This window comes from Carcharodon carcharias, chromosome 6 (assembly GCF_017639515.1).
Source record: "Carcharodon carcharias isolate sCarCar2 chromosome 6, sCarCar2.pri, whole genome shotgun sequence".
Taxonomy (NCBI): domain Eukaryota; kingdom Metazoa; phylum Chordata; class Chondrichthyes; order Lamniformes; family Lamnidae; genus Carcharodon; species Carcharodon carcharias.
In genome coordinates this window covers 51,360,240-51,379,999 of record NC_054472.1, presented here as the reverse complement: position 1 = coordinate 51,379,999, position 19,760 = coordinate 51,360,240, and the positions used below count along the sequence as shown (strand labels likewise).

General features: G+C 41.6%; 1 protein-coding gene across 2 annotated transcripts in view; it reads left to right on the top strand.

The window, feature by feature from the left end:
• Positions 1 to 19,760, top strand: part of fbxl2 (F-box and leucine-rich repeat protein 2) — a 221,297-nt gene that overhangs the window by 106,921 nt on the left and 94,616 nt on the right. The gene's annotated exons all lie outside the window — the stretch shown is intronic.

Genomic DNA, 19,760 nt, shown 5'->3' with positions numbered 1-19,760 from the left:
GTTGCAATGCAACTGCTGTGGCTAATATTCATTGTATCAGCAAAGTCAGAATATTTTAGGAGTGTCTTGAGTGTGTGCCACAATTATTGAATGAACCATGGATGATTCACTTGCTTTTGAGTTGGGCACAATCAAAATTAAATATCACATCAAATACTTAGCTGTTTAGAGTCATTGACTCTTGTCGGCAACATCATAAAAAGGGCCCAAGCCATTTGATCATCTTCCAAGCTTGATGCTGAAACAGGGCGCGTCAAAGGCATCCTGCAGAATAGTGGCTACCCTGATCAGATCATTGCTCGCTGTATATTGTGCAAACTCAAGAATGTGCCTAAGGCTGCCATTTTCAGTCCTGAAAAGTACCCAGACCACCTCAGATTACCCTGGAAGGGTAAGGTGTCTCAAACATTTGAGCAGCAATTGAAGCTAGCCATTTCATGCTGTTACTATGCTATAGCAACGAGTGGTATTTTCCACTAACAGGATGCTGCCGTCAAGCCAAAAAGGCGTTCTGCCCATCACACAAATGAGTAACGTGGTATATGAATTCAAGTGTGATGCCAGGTATGTAGGCCGTACATCCCAATGAGTGACGATCGTATCAAACAGCATGTCCCTTTGGCTGTTCACAACAGGCAAAGTACAGACCATAGATCCAAGATTAGATGTGATTCTGCAATTGGACAACACTTGCTAAAAATCTTGACTGTGCTAAGAATTACACTGAAAACCAATTCAAATTTGAGTTGTGCTTGAGTGTGGTTCACTTACACACATTAGAAGATACATATATTCACACACAATATCCTATTCTTTGCAGACAGAAGGAGCATGTGCACGCATTGTGCCTTTTTCAAGTAAACAAAAGTTTGAGGAACTGCTATTCTCTGGTTCATTCCCCAGGGTAATGCCTTGCCTAATCAGAATATACCTGCCTGATATGAATTTTAACAAAAGCTTGGCAGTTAACTGTTCTCTGGTGCATTCTCTCCGGCAATGCCTCTACTCTGATTGGAGTCCACTTGCCAACCAATCAGCACTCTCTTCTCATGCAGTATAAATTGTTATTCCCTTGACAATTGGTATTCTTGCAAATCTGTCCTGATGAGTGCAAGACGAAAAGTTTCAACAGCATGTCTTTTTTTCATAAATACTGAGTTGTTTAGCATAGACATCTCCCCTTCTACTTTTTCTTCTTTTTTTGCAATTCTTTCTCCCTTCCTTCTCCAATTTGCACCCCTTCTTAATTTTTTCTTTGCTTTTCTTCTTCTCTTCTGCATTCACACTTTTGTCCTGATCTTTCTCCATTTATGTTTATACTCATGGGCTTGGAAGGAGGAGGGGAAATGAAGCAGCAGCATCAAGACTCAAAACAGTTTCGAGGCAGCAGCATTGGTGGCCTGAAAATTTTGGCGAGGAGGGACAGGAGATGGTTGGTCAGAATAAAGTCGTAGTAGACACAGCCATGAGATTGAGGGTTGGAGGTCATGCTTGTCTGGATTTGAAGGGTGAGTTCGGTTAGGCAAGTTTCAGGAAGCAGCATGGGATAGACAGCGAAGCGATCCCATAACCAGTGGATCAGATCAAAACACTGCAGTAATGCTACATCCATTCGTAATGGTGGTGGACAGCTGAAACAGCTAACTGGAGGTGGAGGCTCCACAAATATCCCCACCCTCAGTAATGGCGAAGCCCAGCAAAAAACAAGGCTGAAATATTTGCAACCATCTTCAGCCAGAAGAACTGTGTGGATGATCCATCTCGGCTTCCTCCTGAAGTCTCCAGCGTTGCAGATGCCAGTCTTCAGCCAATTTGATTCACTCAATGTGATATCAAAAAGCAGCTTAAGGCACTGGATGCAGAAAAGGCTTTGGGCTCTGACAACATTCCGGCAATAGTATTGAAAACCTGTGCTCCAGAACTAGCTGTGGCCCCTTCAAGCTGTTCCAGTATAATTATGATACAGGCACCTACCTAACAATGTGGAAAATTGCCCAGTATGTCCTGTCCACAAAAAGCAGGACAAATCCAACCCAGCCAATTACCTCCCCATCAGTCTATTCTCGATCACCTCCCAGTGATGGAAGGTGTTGCCGACAGTGTTATCAAGCAATACTTCAACAACAATGATGCTTGGTCTGAGTTCCACCAGGGCCACTCTGCTCCTAAACTCATTTTGGCCTTGACCAAACCTGTTCAGATGAACTGAACTGCAGAGGTGAGGTGACAACGACTGCCCTTGACATGAAAACAGCATTTGACTGAAGGTAGCATTGAGAATGCTAGCAAAACTGAAGTCAATGGGAATCAGGAAAAACTCTCCACTGGTTGGAGTCATACCTAGCAGAAAGGAAGATGGTTGTGGTTATTGGTGGCCAATCTTCTCAGTCCTGGGACATTGCTGCAGGAGTTACACAGGGTAGTTTCCTATCCCAACCATCTTCAGCTGCTTCATCAATGAAGCAGCATGGGATAAACAGAGCTAAGCGATCCCACAACCAATGGATCAGATCAAAGTTCTGTGGTCCTGCTGCATCCTGTCATGAATGGTGGTGGACAATTAAACTACTAACCGGAGGAGGAGGAGGCATCTCCATCATAAGATCAGAAGTGGGGATATTTACTGCTGATTGTTTAGTACCATGTGCAACTCCTCAGATACTGAAGCAATCTGTGTCCATATGCAGCAAGACCTTAACAATGCTCAGGCTTATGCTGATGAATGGTAAGTAACATTTGTGTCACAAGTGGCAGGCAATGACCATCTCCAACAAGAGAAAATCCAACCATCTCTCCATGACATTCAATGGCAATACCATTGCTGAATCTGCCATTATCAACATCCTCAGGGTTACCATTGACCAGAAACTGAACTGGACGAGCTATATAAATACTGTGGCTACTAGAGGAGGTCAGAGGCTGGGAATTTTGTGGCAAGTCACTCATCTCAAGACTCCCTAAAGCCTGTCCTCCATCTATAACGCACAAGTCAGTAGTGTAATGGAATACTCTCCACTTGCCTGGGTGAGTGTAGCTTCAACAAAACTTGAAGCTCAGCACCCATCCAGGACAAAGCAACCTGCTTGATTGGCACTCTATCCACCACCTTAAACATTCATTCCCTCCGCTACTGATGTACGGTGGCAGCAGTGTATAGTATATACAACGGCAGCAACTCACCAAGCCTCCTTCGACAGCACTTTCTAAACCCATGACCTTTACCAACCAGAAGGACAAGGGCAGCAGGTACATGGGAACACCACAACCTGGAAATTCCCCTCCAAGCCACACAACATCCTGACTTGGAAATATATTGCCATTCCTTCACAGTTGCTGGATTGCTGGATCAAAATCCTGGAACTTTTTTCCCAACAGCACTGTGGGTGTATGTACACCACATGGCTTCACCAACTCAAGAAGGTGGCCCACTGCTTTCTCAAGGTAAATTAGGGCTGGGCAATGATGGCTGGCCTAACCATGGATGGGCCACTTGCTGTAAAAGAATAAAGAAGTGTGCTTGTGCTGCGCCGTACTGCTTGAGGTGAGGGTAAGTACTCGTTTCTGCGAGTAGGAATTACAGTTCTTCCAATTAAGACTAGAAATAACAACCAGTGTGACCTATTTGAAGGATTAGCAATACTGCAGGTCAGAACTGGGGGTGGAGAACAACTACATTGGCAGTGAGATGAGAGCTGCATATCAGCCCACTACTGCTGAGAGCCAGCCATGCTGTCCAATTCTTACTTTTATTCTTCACTGACAGATTAGCTGTTTTCTGCCGGCAGGTTGTTCTTCAGTCAGGAGCTGTAGGATAGGCCTTTGGAAATCATAAAGTGGGTCAAACTTGGCTTGGGCCTGGAGTGTGAGCACTCCAGTGCAGTGTCTTTCAAATGGAGGGGGTAAAGCAAGCAGAGGGTAATTTCTGTGCCATTAAAAGAAGTACATTAAAATCTGTATTTATACAAATCAACATATGATTCTTAATGGGGAAGGGTGATCCTATTTAATAAAAACGCTAATTTATTTTGGCCAGTGAGTGTGGAAATGCCAATAATTTGTATTTAAGACACAGCAAAAACAGCTTGTTTTGTATTCATTTTTTTTTAGTCCTGGAACAACAAATTACTTTTTTCGCATCCTTTATGATCTCAAGTTGACAGGTTTGAACATTTTATTTAATACTAATGAAGCTGATAAATGATGGCAGTATAGTTTATTTTAATGTTTTTCCATACATGCATAATTTTAAAACCATAATGAGCATGTCTTTTACATAATTAAATGCTGGCATTTAAAGTGCCCATTAATCATCATTGTCCACAAGCTCTTGTTTCAGTGTTCGATAGTTGGCCTTTGATTTTGATGCTGTAAACAATTGTCTGCAGACTCATCAATTTTATATTCTATCCAAATTAATGGCAAACTTTGACAGCAACTAGTAAATTTAGACTTTTCTAATCATGTGGTTAACAATCTCTGAAGAAAAGCTGATTATATAGCTTGGCTGATAAAGGGCTACTTCATCCTTTATTTATGTGTTATGCTAAAACATGAGTGTTGAAATTTAGACTATTGACTCAATTATGGTTGTAAACCCACCATAGATTCAAAAATACTTGACTGCAAATCTTTATTAATACTAGCTGGACTTTATTACGTTTCACCCTGTGGCTTATAAAGTTGCCAGAAGTACATAAGAACATAAGAAATAGGAGCAGGAGTAGGCCATTCGGCCCCTCAAGCCTACCCTGCCATTCAATGAGATCATGGCTGATCTGCCCAAGACCTCAGATCCTGTTTCGCGCCAGCTCCTCATAGCTCTCAACTCCCCAATATTTCAAAAATCTATCTACCTCCTCTTTAAATATTTAGTGATCTAGGCTCCACTGCTCTCTGGGATAGATAATTCCAGACATTCGCTACCCTCAGGGAAGAAATTCCTTTTTAAATATCCCCTTATTTTCAGTGTCCCCTTATTTTGTAACTAATAGTAAACCTGAAGATTGGGAGGGTTTTGGACCACAACAAAGGAAGAGGTAAAGAAAGGGAGAATAGAATATGAATGCAACCTAGCAAAAACATAAAAACGGATTGTAAAAGCTTCTTTAAGTCAGTAAAAGGGAAGTGTTTGGCAAATGTGGGTCCATTACAGGCAGAGTCAGGAGAATTCATAATGAGGAATAGAGAAATGGCAGAGAAACTAAATGGTTAATTTTTGTCTGTTTTCACTGAGGAAGATACAGGAAAACTCCCAGAGTTAGAGGTCCAAGGGACTAGGGAGAATGAGGTGTTGAAGGAAATTAGTATAATTAAGAAGGTTGTATTGGAGAAATTAATGGAACTGAAAGTTGATAAGTCTCTGGGACCTGATATTCTGCATCCCAGAGTGTTGAAAGAGGCTGCTATAGAGATAGTGGATGCATTGGTGATAATTTTCCAATATTCCAAAGATTCTGGAGTGGTTCCTGAAGATTGGAAGGTAGCAAATGTCACCCCTCTATTTAAGAAGGGAGGGAGAGAGAAAAAGATGACCCACAATCCTGTAAGCCTTATATCAGTAGTAGGGAAAATGCTAGAATCTATTCTAAAGGGTGTGATGAATGGATACTTGGATAATCATGATATGATTGGACATAGTCAGCATGGATTTACGAATGGGAAATCATGTTTGACGAACTTGTTGAGGTTTTATGAAGATGTTACTAACAAAATTGATACAGGAGAGTTGATGGACGTAGTGTACTTGGATTTTCAGAAGGCTTTTGACAAAAACCCCACAGGAGGTAGCGAAATAAAAGCACATGGAGTAGGAGACAATATACTGGTATGAATTAAGGATCGGCAGAAAACAAAGTAGGAATAAACGGGTCATTCTTGTGTTGGCAGGCTGTGACTAATGGGGTATCACAAGGATCAGTACTTGGGCCCCAGCTGTTCACAACTTATATCAATGATTTGGATGTGGGGACCAAATGTAATATTTCCAAGTGCGCGGATGATACAAAGCTAGGTGGGATTGGGTGTTGTAAGCAAGATGTAAAGTGGCTACAGGAGGATTTGGACAGACTTGGTGAGTGGGCAAGAACATGGCAGATGGAAAATAATGTGGAAAAATGTGAGGTTATTCACTTTGGTAGAAGGAAGAGATGTGCAGAGATTTTCCTAAATGGTAAGAGATTAGAAAGTATAGATGTACAAAGGGACCTGAGCGTCCTTGTCCATAAGTCATTAAAAGCTAACATGCAGGTGCAGTAGGCAATAAGGAGGGCTAATGGAATCACAAGAGTATTTGAGTACAGGAGTAGTGAAGTGAAGTTTAGCTTCAATTGTATAGAAGCTTGGTTAGACTGCACCTGAAGTATTATGTGCAATTTTGGTCCCCTTACCTCAGAAAGGATATTATTGCCATTGAGGGAGTTCAACGAAGGTTCACCAGACTTGTTCCGGGGTTGGCGGGATTGTCTTAAGATTTTGGGGAAACTGGGCTTGTATTCTCTGGAGTTTCAAAGGATGAGAGGTGATCTCATTGAAACCTGCAAAATACTTAAAGGCATAGACAGGGTAGGTGCAGGCAAGATGTTTCCCCTGGTTGGGAAGTCCAGAACGAGGGGACACAATTTCAGAATAAGGGGGAAGCCACTTAGGACTAAAATGAGGAGAAATTTCTTTACTCAGAGGCTTGTGAATCTTTGGCATTCTCTACCCCAAAGGGCTGCGGGAGTTCAGTCATTGAGGATGTTTAAGGTAGAGATTAATAGATTTCTGATTAACAATAATGTAAAGGATATGGGGATAGTATAGGTAAAAGGCATTGATGTTTGATCAGCCATGATTGTATTGAATGGCGGAGCAGCTCGTTGGGCTGAATGGTCTTCTGTTCCTGTGCTTCCCATGCGGTGGGCCCTCAACGTGGAGATTTGATGAGGGGAAATGGCCCTTTATTGAATACTTAATTTGCTGTCCACTGGGCAGCCAATCTGCTAACACCCCCTGCTACTATAACATGTTGCCAGTGGCCCAAGATGGGCACCCCTTCCCAATGCCTCAACCCGCCATGTTGCCATCCTTTGCATCTCCCAGCTTGTCACCAGTGGTTTGGGATAATTCAGCTCCACAGTCAAAACCAAGAAGTATTAATTTAAATCATGTACAGAAAACAGAAGAAAGATGGATAGAAAGAAAGAGAGAGAGAGAGTGTGTTTTAAGTGACAGATTGGATAAATGTGAAAAAAAATTTCAATTCTCTAACACGAATTAAATTTTGAAGGAAATGAGACTGTATAATTGTAAAATTAACTTTTCAGGGCTAGTGAGGTTGTTTGGGGAGTAACTGACTTATCACGCCATTTAGAAAAAAAAAATGTGCTTGTTCCTGCATGTACTGTCCTAACTTTTTCTGGTGTGTTGTTATGATCCCTATGGGGGAATCGTAAGACAAAATAACTAAATTTGCCAAATGAACCCCAAATAAAGAAATTACTAACAAGGTCTCACTTTTTGCAAATTTAACACTAATCAGATTCAATGTTAATTAAGTATGAATTAACAGGCAAATTACAGTTGGAGTGAACTATAGCAAAAACTATCTCAGGAGATTACAAGCAATTGCATCACCCGCAGCACAAATGTGCAATCTGTCTTTCCAACTCGGCCCCTGGTACCCTGGATCCCTCACTTTTGATTTGGTCCTCAAGTCACCTGCAACAGTAGCTCCAATCCTTCTGAGTTTCCTGAAGATGATCATCACCCAAATGGCACACTCCTAGAGAACCTTCTTTGCTAGGTTCATGACGATCTTGATGGCACAGCTTCCCCAGACACTTCTTTAGCTGACTAGTTTAATAAATTTGGTTAAACGATCTAGTCGGCTCTGGCAAAGCTGAAGCACAGCAGTGGAATTATCCAATTCACAATCCTTGCTCAAACCCTATCTTCAGCTTTCTGTCCCTTTTAACTGTATTACATAGACAGCTCCTAGTAAAGGTGCATTCTCTGTTCTTCCTCTGATGCAGCTTCTATGACTTTGGCTACACAGCATCCAAATCTTTTTTTTTAAATAATAAATTTCTAGACGCTCTTTGAAGAAATGACAATTTTCCTTACTGTACTGCTTCCGGGTTAAAGGTCTTCACGGTGTGTAATGGGTAACTTGTGGGTAAGTTCTGAAACTTCATGCTCTTTGATTTCAACACTAAGCCTATTAGTGAGGCATCATTGTAATGTAGCTTGCAGAGGAGCAGGGTAACTTAGAATGCCACTTCTGGATTTTTGAATTTAGTTGTGTATGTCCGTACTCTGAAAGCTGATGCCTGATTTACTTGATTATAACAGTACTGTTCACCCCTCTTACTCCAAACAAAATCTGAGCCATTGCCTAATTGCTGATTCATCTTGCCAATCAGGCATACAAGAAAGCTAGAGTTATAATCTACAGCTTGATGCTCAATTAAATTCCCACCTCAATCAGTGTTCCTGTACCAGCAAGTTAGACTTTGCACCACTGCATTTTAGTAGCAGGACAATGCATTAGGTTGTCTTACTTTTAGAAAGCATTTAACTTAACTGTGAGGAAGACAATGGGATATGTTAATATTCTATAAGCATTTTTATAATAGAATGCCACAGCCTGCATAGAAGTCCACGTAACTAGGACTGAAGCTCATATTTGCTAGTAAATCAGTCTGATGAAATGCTGTGTATAAATATAGTTCCTAATGGGTCTCTTCAAATTGTAAATCCAATAGTTGAGATAACAAAATACTGCAGATGCTGGAGATCTGAAATAAAAACAGTGCCTGGCAGCATATGCAGAGAGAAAAAGAGTTAATATTTCGAAGTCAATATGACTCCACTCCAGAACGAAGAGAAGAAGAAACGTGATGGGTTTTATGCTGTTGAAAAGTGGGTTGGAGGTCCAGGTGGAGCAAAAAGGAAAGGTCAGGGAAAGATTAGAGGGTGGGGCTGAAGGCTGACTAGCTATAACTCACACAAAAGGAATTTCTAGCCTTCAGAAAACAGCAAAGATCCCATTATCTCTAAAGAGGTGCTAATGCCTCCTGTGACTGCAGAAATCCAATTCCAAGGAAATGTACAAAGGCCCTTTAAATTTCTAAGGCAGAGCTCTGACCAATGGAGGAGATAAGTTTGTGAAGACAAAGGGGTCCTGAAGCTGCTGAAACTCATTAATGGATGCAACATTAACCATCTGAAGAATCCAGACCAGGAATATACACCCTTTGTCCAAACCAAAGGGAAAAAATGGGAACTATATCACATGACCCCCCCCACAATATTATCTTGAGCTGAATCCAGGCAGTCTTCCATTAACAAAGCAGCCATGGAACCAGAGTTCTGTTCAGGTTTTAAATTGCTTGGCCCAGGCCCTCATCTACACTATTTCTACTGGAACGTCTAAACTTCAGTGCCAGTGCCTGCTGCAAGACTGATTCATCTGTATGCTTGTCCCGTCGTGGAAGTCAGCACTACTGGAAAAGTGGAATACTCCACATCAGTTTCCTCTGAAGGAATAGACCATCGGACTTTTGATTCTAGACTCTGAACTCGTGAAACAATAATTCTTATTTTGTCTGTTGTCTTTGCCTTGTACGCCTGTCTTTCCCTTTTATTGTGAATGTACGGGGTCTATGTGCAAACCCCTTTCCTGCGTTTTAGAAATAACTAACCCTCTGATTTTATCCTATCTCGACTTAGCTGTAGGGTTATTAATTGAGGATTGTATCACTCCAAAAACTGAAAGGTTGGGGGAAAATACATCATCACTTAGAAAGGGGAAATCAAAAACACCTTTTTACGGATGGTGAGGAGAAATCAGGGCTTTTTAACTTAAACTGCCCCCTCCTGTCCGTGACACATGGAACAAAAGTCAAAGAGAGTGGGAATGGACCATTGCTTTGTTCTTTTACTATCATTACCATTCACTCTGCCTTTTGTTCCGTGAAATCTTTGTAATTTAATCTTCCTGTCCTCTAACCTATCCCTGACCTTCCCTTTTTGCTTCACCCTACCCTCACCCTTTTTCAACAGCATAAAGCCCATCACATTTCTGGCTCTTCAGTTCTGAGGAAGTTATACTGGACTCATTAGTTGAGATGTCTTGAATAAGAGGTCATAGATACAAATCTAAACTTAGATTTAGTACAAGGAGCAACAGAAACATTTTACACAGTTGTAGCTGGGTCATTCACCCATAGGGTGAGGGAAAAACTGTCTTGAATGGATAAGTGGATGAACGAAAAGGTAGTGAAGAGATATAGGAGCTGTGATTGAACAAATTATATATTTCTGTAGTTGCTGGTGTCTCTGGCAAGGCAGACATTTGTTGTCCTGTTTGTGATTTCAACTGAGTAGCTTGCTGAGTCACTTCAGAGAACAATAGTGCTCAACCACCTTAGTGTGTGATTCCAATCCCACACTAAGGCCAGACTAGATAAGGACAACATGTTTTCTTCTTTAAAAGACAATGAAGTAATTGTGCTTTAAAATGACAATCCAACTATTGCATGGTCAATTTTACTGATGTAAGCATTTTAAATGAGTAGAACTATTCGCTCACTTGGAGCAAAAATGCTGATATGGACTAGTTGAGCTCAGTGGCCCTGTTTCCATGTTCTAAATTTCGTGTTTCTGTGTAAGCCTGTAAGTTTTTAAAACTTACAAGATCCCGATGCATCACATTTTAATGATTTTATGAACCCAGTCAGAATGGCATATTTCCATAACTCTTGTTATGCAATTAAACCCACTCCTGGTTTAATTGTTATGACTTCTACTGTTAAGATGTCAAATGCCATCCATTAAAGGAAGTTTGAAATGTAATTGATTCATGAATGGTTACTTTTTTCTTTTTTATGTATGTATAATAAAACAGCTGTCATCTCTCTAATTGTTTTACCCCCCTCATAAATTTCTAGGTAGGATACCAGCAACATCGGTGCATTCACAGACAGTTTATCTCTCAAAACCTGCTACTTCCGGAGTTTACCCGGCCTTTTAATTACAGTGCAGTATAAGGATCACAAAGTTGTTGTCCTTGAATTTTGAGCTAAAATCCTTTCAGAAGAAAAGCCTTATGAATTGGCTGCAGCTGCCATTCTTACAAGTCTGCTATTAAACCACCTTCAGTATTGGTTGACAGGTTTCCTAATTTGACCTCTTGTCTTATTGTGCCAACCTATAACTTGTCCTCTATGTTAAAAGGCAATTTTTGTTCAAGTTTCCCTAATTCCGTTATATCAGCCCAACGGTGGGTTCCATAATTCTATAGTATTCTGTCATCTTAAGTATTTAATTGACAGTTCTTTGTTCTTCATATGTCAATCTTCTACAGTTTCAGATTATTGGCCGGCCAAATCTGGTGTGCGTTTTCTTGATTGAATTTTTTGAGGAGGTGACCAGGTGTGTAGATGAGGGTAGTGCAGTTGCTGTAGTTTATATGGATTTTAGCAAAGCCGTGGACAAGGTCCCACATGGGAGACTTATTAAGAAGGCAAAGGCACATGGGATACAGGGTAATTTGATAAGGTGGATTCAAAATTGGCTTAGTTGTAGGAGGCAGAGGGTGATGACAGAAGGATGCTGCAGTGACTGGAAGCCAGTGTCCAGTGGTGTATCACAGGGATCGGTACTCAGTCCCCTGTTATTTGTCATTTATATAAACAACATAGATGACTATGTGGGGGGTAGGATTAGTAAGTTTGCGGATGACACAAAGATTGGCCGGATGGTTAACAGTGAGGTTGAGTGTCTTGGGCTACAGGAAGATCTAGATGGGATGGTCAAATGGGCAGATAAGTGACAGATGGAATATAACCCTGAAAAACATGAGGTGATACACTTTGGAAAAAGTAATTTGACAAGGAAGTATTCAATGAACAGCATGGCACTAGGAAGTTCTGAGGAACAAAGGGACCTTTGTGTGTGTGTCCATAGATCTCTGAAGGCAGAGGGGCATGTTAGTGGGGTGGTGAAAAAGGCATATGGGACACTTGCCTTTATCAATCGAGGCAAAGATTACAAAATTAGGGAGGTCACGTTGGAGTTGTATAGAACCTTAGTGAGGCCACAGCTGGAGTACTGTGTGCAGTTCTGGTCGCCACATTATAGGAAGGATGTGATTGCACTGGAAGAGTTGCAGAGGAGATTCACCAGGATGTTGCCTGGGATGAAACGTTTAAGTTTTATGAAGAGAGTTTGGGTAGACTTGGGTTGTTTTCGTTGGAGCAGAGAAGACTGAGGGGCGACCGGATCGAGTTGTACAAGATTGAGGGGCATGGACAGAGTGGATAGGGAGCAGCTGTTCCCCTTAGTTGAAGGGTCAGTCACAAGGGGGCATAAGTTCAAGGTGAGGGGCAGGAGGTTTAGTGGGGTGTGAGGAAAAACATTTTTACCCAGAAGGTGGTGACGGCCTGGAATGCACTGCCTGGGAGGGTGGTAGAGGTGGGTTGCCTCATATCCTTTAAAAAGTACCTGGATGAGCATTTGGCACGTCATAACATTCAAAGCTATGAGCCAAGTGCTGGTAAATGGGATTAGGTAGGTAGGTCAGGTGTTTCTCACGTGTCGGTGCAGACTCGATGGGCCAAAGAGCCTCTTCTGCATTGTGATTCTGTGATTGACTTGTTGTGGGTGGATTAATTTCTCTTTATTTGGTGGCCTAGCAGTTTTGTGGTTAATGCTTCCCTGCAAGGGTCTTTTACATTTTAACAGTGGGAAATAACATTGAGCGTTTAGGAAAATGTCCAGTTAAAAAATTTCCATAAGTAGTATAAACTTTGCATTTGGTGACTGAATTCATGCTGTTACCATTGCTGTTCCAAAATATATGACTCACTTTACTCAAAGTAGAGATGGTGTATTGCAATCCCCTGCTTGCCTTCGGGAAATTCAGTTGGAGAATAAGCACTCCATGAAGCCCACATGAAAACTGAAGCAAAAGCTGATCAAGTAATATGTATTTAGGATTGGCATTGTCTTCAGTCTCATCCTAACCGAATTAACGTTTTGAGTCAGGATGACTCTTAACAGAACTAAGTTTCCTTAGTTCTGTTGAAGAGTCATACGGACTCGAAACGTTAACTGTGTTTGTCTCTGCGGATGCTGCCAGACCTGAATTTTTCCAGGTATTTTTATTTTTGTTTTGGATTTCCAGCATCCGCAGTTTTTTTTGCTTTTTTTTTAATCATCCTAACCCTTGGCTTTGTGTACTTATGATGAATTGGTGAGCTGTTTCACTCATAACTGAGCTGCTCAAATTTTTATTTTTCAATGAAATTCTTCCATAAGCAAGGCTTTTTTTATCATATGCAGACATTTCTGTGTGTATGACTTGCCCTGTTTTCCTTTTGTAGATACTGATCTTTAAGACAGGAAGAATACTTTTGATCAATGGTACAAATGTGTGCCAAATATTAATATCTTTCATGTTTTAACAGTGATGGAACATTCTCAGCTGTTAAGAATTGAGGTGGTGATTTTTATAGAGGTCCAAAAGGCTACATTGTTACAACCAAGTTAGGAGGGGTGAACTGACTCCTCACTTTGTCCACTCCTGAGATGGTTTATAATAGTTTGAATTTAAAAGGGAGATGACATTGCCAATTAAATAAAGCTCAGTGCATGAAATCAGCCAGGTTCATAAGTTAACAAGTAGTTTTAGCAATAAAACTAACTCAGTTCAGAAAATATGCAGAAATTAATAGCTTTTTAAAAAAAAACACACACAAGTATGCACAAAAAGATAGGGAAAAAATATTCACTGCTTGTCCAGGTGCCTGTTTACAGCTGAAGGGCCACTTTCCATAGTAGCTGCTGATACATGGGTTCCTCTCAGGAGCAGTCACTCTGCGGTCAGGGCTGTTGATTCTCTTTTCTTTTGGAAACAGTGGTGTTGATTTGGATTCTTCCTTTAAGAACTCTTGGCTCGCAACAATGAGATCTTCTGGTTTTCAAACCACAAACATTTCAGCTTTGAGAAGTTTCAGAAGAGTTGGAGGGGGTGGAGTAAGGTTGCTGCCCCTTTTATCCCTGTGGCAGAGTCTCTCAGTTCAAATCCAGTATATTTCACTGATGAGCTGGATCACATGACCTCTCCAGTTTCAATTTGGGCTTATTTTAGCCACTGTCTCAGAGCCCTGTAGACTGTCTCTCCATGAAGTAGCTTGTGTCCTTCACAAATGCAACATAGTAGCTGCTGGAGGCCAGTATTCTATATAACACATCTCTAGGATAACTTTCAAAGACTTGAAATTACAGTGGGATTATTATTGGTACTGAGCTAACTAAAACAAAGCAGGTTGCCATTGGAAGAATATAATGCAAGTCCAATATGAATGTTTAACGTATCCACCTGGAAATCTACCTGATAATATGGAAAATTGCCCAAGCATGTCCTGTCCACAAAAAACAGGACAAATCTAATGTGGCCAATTACCACTCCATCAGTCTGATCTCAATCATTAGTAAAATGATGGAAGGGATAATCAACAGTGCTTTCAAGTGGTTCTTGCTTAGAAATAACCTGCTCACTGATGCTTGGTTTGGATTCCACCAGGATCACTTATCTCCTGATCTCATTATAGTTATAACATGGACAAAAGAGCTGAACTCCAGAGGTGAGGTGGGAGTGACTGCCTTTGACATCAAGGCAGGATTTGACTGAGTGTGGCATCAAGGAGCCCTAGTAAAGCTGGAGTCACTGGAAATGATTGGGGGTGGGGGGAGGTGGGGGTGGGGTGGGGGGGGCGGTGGGGTGCGGGGGTGGTGGTGGTGGCGGCGGCTGGGTGGCAAAGAGGAAGAGGGAATCTCTTTTGTTGTGGTTGTTGGAGGTCAATCGTCTCAGTTCCAGGACATCACTGCAGGAGTTGCTCAGGGTTGTGCCTGAGGCTCAACCATCTTCAGCTGCTTCATCAATGACTTCCTTTCCATCATAAAGTCAGAAGTGGGGATATTCGCTGATGATTGCCCAATATTCAGCACCATTCATGACTCCTCAAATACTGAAGCAGTCCATATCCAAATGCACCAACACCTGGACAATATCTAGGCATGGGCTGACAAGTGACAAGTAATATTCGTGCCACAAGTGCCAGGCAATGACCATCTCCAACAAGACAGAATCTAACCATCACTCCTTAACATTCAGTGGCTTTGCCATCACTGCATTCCCCACCATCAACATCCTGGGGTTTGCCATTGACCAGAAATTGAACTGGACTAGCCATATAAATACTGTGATGACAAGAGCAGGTCAGAGGCAAGGAATGCTATGGCAAGTAACTCAACTCCTGACTCCCCAAAACCTGTCCAGCATCTACAAAGCACAAGTCAGGAGTGTGATGAAATACTCTCCACTTGCCTGGTTGAGTGTAGCTCCAACAACTCTCTAAGCTCGACACCATCCAGGACAAAGCGGCTCGCTTGATTGGCACCCAATCCACGAGCATTCATTCCCTCCAGCACTGACAAACAGTGGCAGTTGTGTGTACCATTTACAAGATGCACTGCAGCAACTCACCAAAGGGGTCACTTAGGCAGCCCCTTCTACAGCCGCTACCATCTAGAAGGACAAAGGCAGCAGATGCATAGGAACGTCACTCCCTAAAAGATCCTCTCAAAGCTGCACACCATCCTGACTTGGAAATATAACGCTGCTGCTGGATCAGAATCCTGGAACCACCCCCCCCCCCACCCTGAACAGCAATGTGGGTGTACAGCGGTTCAAGAAGGCAGCTCACTACCTTCTCAAGGACAATTGGGGATGGGCAATAAATGCTGGCCCAGACAGTGAAGCCCATATCCTGAGAATGAATTTAAAAATTCCAACATTAAAAGTGCATGGAAATAGATTTCACGTGCCATAACTGAAAATCATTTAAAATGAAAAGTAGCTGAAGTGAGGCTGAATGAAACTGCTGTGTATGCTGTCATCTAGTGTTCAGTTTTGGAATTATATGGTTTAGGAATAATAAAGCTGGTCAAGTGAACAACTATTAACTTGATTTCTTTTGCAACCTTTATTGTATCAGCATCCCAAGAGGCTGAATGTGTACTGATTAGGGTTAGAAGTCATGGCCAAAAGTGTGGTTTCTGAGGACTCTGACAAAGGTCGGGAGAATGATGCCAATGCAGAAAAGCAAGAGAGAACTCCATAATGTAAGGTAGAGATGGCTGAAAGCTTCGCCATTGACAGTGGTGGGAGGGGGTTTGGAGAATAGAAAGGTTTCTTACTCTGCTTTTTTCTCTTGCAGATTGCAGGTGTTCACTATTCCACTGTTCACACTTCCTCTGGACATCTTTTGTTTCTTTATTTGTCCCATTATCACTTCTTTTGGCCACTCAAGTCAGAGTTGAATGACCGAAAGACATTGATTAGGATGTAGGGCTGAAAGAGACTGCAGAGTTGGGGTGAGACCTGGAAGATCTGTAAAGGAGCACAAAGATTTTGAATTCCATGCATAGAGGGGAGCAGTGAACAGGTGGAGATTGGCGTAAACAAATATAGGAAGCTAAATTTGGGTGTATTGCAGGATGGAAGCTGGCAAAATCAACAAAGAGTATTGGAGAAAGAGACTTGAAAGTAAAATAGGCATGAATTGCTTTTTGAAGTAGTGGTTAAGATAAGGGTTTGAAAATCTGCTCCACTTGACCAGGACAGTGAGGCTGCATATTATTGCATTTGGCTCAAGTGAGTTGCAGGGGAGGTGAGTAAATGTGCAGATTGTGATTATGGATTGGGTAGAGGTAGCAGTTTGATAGATGGTAATTTGACCCCATTCCAGCACATCATGATGTTGAGGGGAAACATGAACAAAGAATGAGAGGGTAAAGAGCGTAACATTAGTCATCTGAGGTAACTATGCAAGGGCAAGAGATGATGCCGCATGAGAAATGTAGAAAAAAGCACAAGGGTGATAGGTGAACAGTATTTAATGAAAGTTAGGATTCAGACAGCTAAGTTTTGCATGAGCTGAACTTTACAGAAGGTGGAAGATGAGGGTAGGCCAGGAGAGTATTGGAACAGTTGAGTCAGGTGGCAATAAAAGCCTGGCTAAGGAAATAGAAACAGGAAATGCTCAGCAAGTCTGGCAACATCTGTGAAGAGAGAAACCAAGTTAAAATTTCAGGTTAATTACTCTTATTTAGAACTGGGAAAAATTAGAGATATAATAGATATTAAACAAGTGGATGGGGGAGGGCAGGATAAAGAACAAAAGGAAAGGCCTGTGATCGGGTGGAAAGAAGGAGAGATTAAATGACAAAAGATTTCATGGTGCGTGGCCAAAAGAAGTGATAATGGGACAAATAAAGAAACAAAAGATGTCCAGAGGAAGTGTGAACAGTGGAATAGTGAACACCTGCAATCTGCAAGAGAAAAAAGCAGAGTAAGAAACCAAAATAAGCAGTGTTATGATGTAACAGATATGTGCCAGGCAGGCCAAATCCACAAAGGAAACTTGGTCATGCTATCACAATGGTTTTGCAATTTGTATTTTTCACAAGATGTGCGCATGAATTCAGAGGTAATAAATCCACCAAGACCTTTAGAGATTTCAAAATTTAATTTAAAGTATTTATTAATAAAATATAAAAGATTTCAAAAATGTACATAAGACTACAATTACTACTATAATAACTCCTAAAATTCCTAATTAACCTGACTCCCAGTTACACTGCCTTTAAGGCAACAGTCCAGAGTAGATTTTAGATTTAAAACAGAAGCAGCAAGTTAACACCATACCATTTGACAGAGGAATTCCAAATGGCTTTTTCCCAACTTCAGTTTTGTTATATAGCAGACAAATGCATAAATGCTGGAGGCTTCATTTAAGGCTATTTCACACACTCCTGTTATATCTTACATGGCCTTCTGACAAACTGCCTTTCATCCTCCTTTAAGTATGTTTCTCTCTTAATAAGTACATTTTATTGTTCTATATGTCTTTGAAACAGCATGTTCCTCATAATGTAGCAACTTTCATGTTGCCAATATATTGTCGGAAATCTTTGGGAAAAATAAACAGATGTTTTAGCTTTGCTTATCTGACTAGTTGTAAACAGACTAAGATCCTTTGAAATCCAAATATCTTCATTTAACTAAAAATGCAAATTCCTTTCATGCTTCCATGCTAAGCCAGCATCCATGTTTACTCATTAGCATGTCAAGCACTTAGTTCCTTTTGATGATTTCAAGCTTGTGCTCTACTTTATTCCAAATGTAATTAAATCATCCAGAGAAACCCAACTATACTTAACCCCATAAACCTACCTCACAATTAACCAGAAAAATATGAAGAAAAATATTGTACTTTCATCACAAAAGAAAGAGGGGAAAAATGGGGGCAGAAATAATGATCTGAAGTTGTTGAACTGTGTCGAATGCAGAAGGCTGTTAAAAGATAAGGTTCTGTAACTTGAGCCTACATGGCTAAGTGATTCCACAAACAAGCTCTGCAGTCCTGCCACATTCAGTCACGAATGGTGGTGGACAGTTAAACAACTCGCTGGAGAAGGAGGCTCCACAAATATCCCCATCCTCAATGATGGAGGAGTCCAGCACATCAGTGCCAAAGATGAGGCAGAATCACTTTCAACATCTTCAGCCTCCTCTGGAGGTCCTCAGCATCAGATGCCAGTCTTCAGCCAATTCAATTCACTCCACATGATATCAAGAAAAGGCTGAAGGCACTGGATGCTGCAAACGCTATGAGCCCTGACAATATTCTGGCAATAGTAGGGAAGACTTGTGCTTCAGAGCTTGCTGCACCTCCTAGCCAAGCTGTTCCAGTACAGCTACGACACAGGCATCTACCTGGCAATGTGGAAATTGCCAGGTATGTCCTGTACACAAAAGGACACATTCAACCCAACCAATTACTACTGCATCAGTCTGATCTCCATTAGTAAAGTGATGCAAGGGGTCAACAACAGTGCTAACAAGTGACACTTGCTTAGCAATCTCCTGCTCACTGAAGCTCTGTTTGGGTTCTGCCAGGATCACTCAAGTTCTGACCTCGTTACAGGCTTGGTTCAAACATGGACGAAAGAGCTGAACTCTAGAAGGGAGCTGCAAGTGACTGCCCTTGACGTCAAGGAAGCATTTGACAAAGTGTGGCATCAAGGAGCCCTAGCAAAACTGAAATCGATGGGAATTGGGGGGGACGGGGAGGTGGGGAAGTCTCTGCTGGTTGGAGTCATACCTAGCACAAAGGATGATGGTTGTGGCTGTTGGAGGTCAATCATCTCAGTTTCAGGACATCACTGCAGGAGTTCCTCAGGGTAGTGTCCTTGGCCCAACTATCTTCAGCTGATTCGCCAATGACCTTCTTTCCATCCTAAGGTCAGAACTGGGGATGTTCACTGATTAAGAGGGAGGCGGTGGCATAGTGGTGTTGTCACTGGACTGGTAATCCAGGGTAATGCTCTGGGGACCTGGGTTCGAATACCACCATGGCAGATGGTGAAATTTGAATTCGATAAAAGTCTGGCAATAAACCATTGCTGATTGTCATAAAAACCCATCTGATTCATCTGCCCCTCTCACCACGTCTGGCCCACATGTCACCCCAGACCCACAGCAATATGGTTGACTCTTAAATGCCCCTTGAATAAGGGCAATTAGGAATAGGCAACAAATGCTGGCCTAGCCAGCAATGCCCACATGAATGTGCAAATTTAAAAAAATTCAACGTTTGCCATTCACAAAGCAGTCCAAATGTAGCAAGACCTGAACAATATCCGGGCTT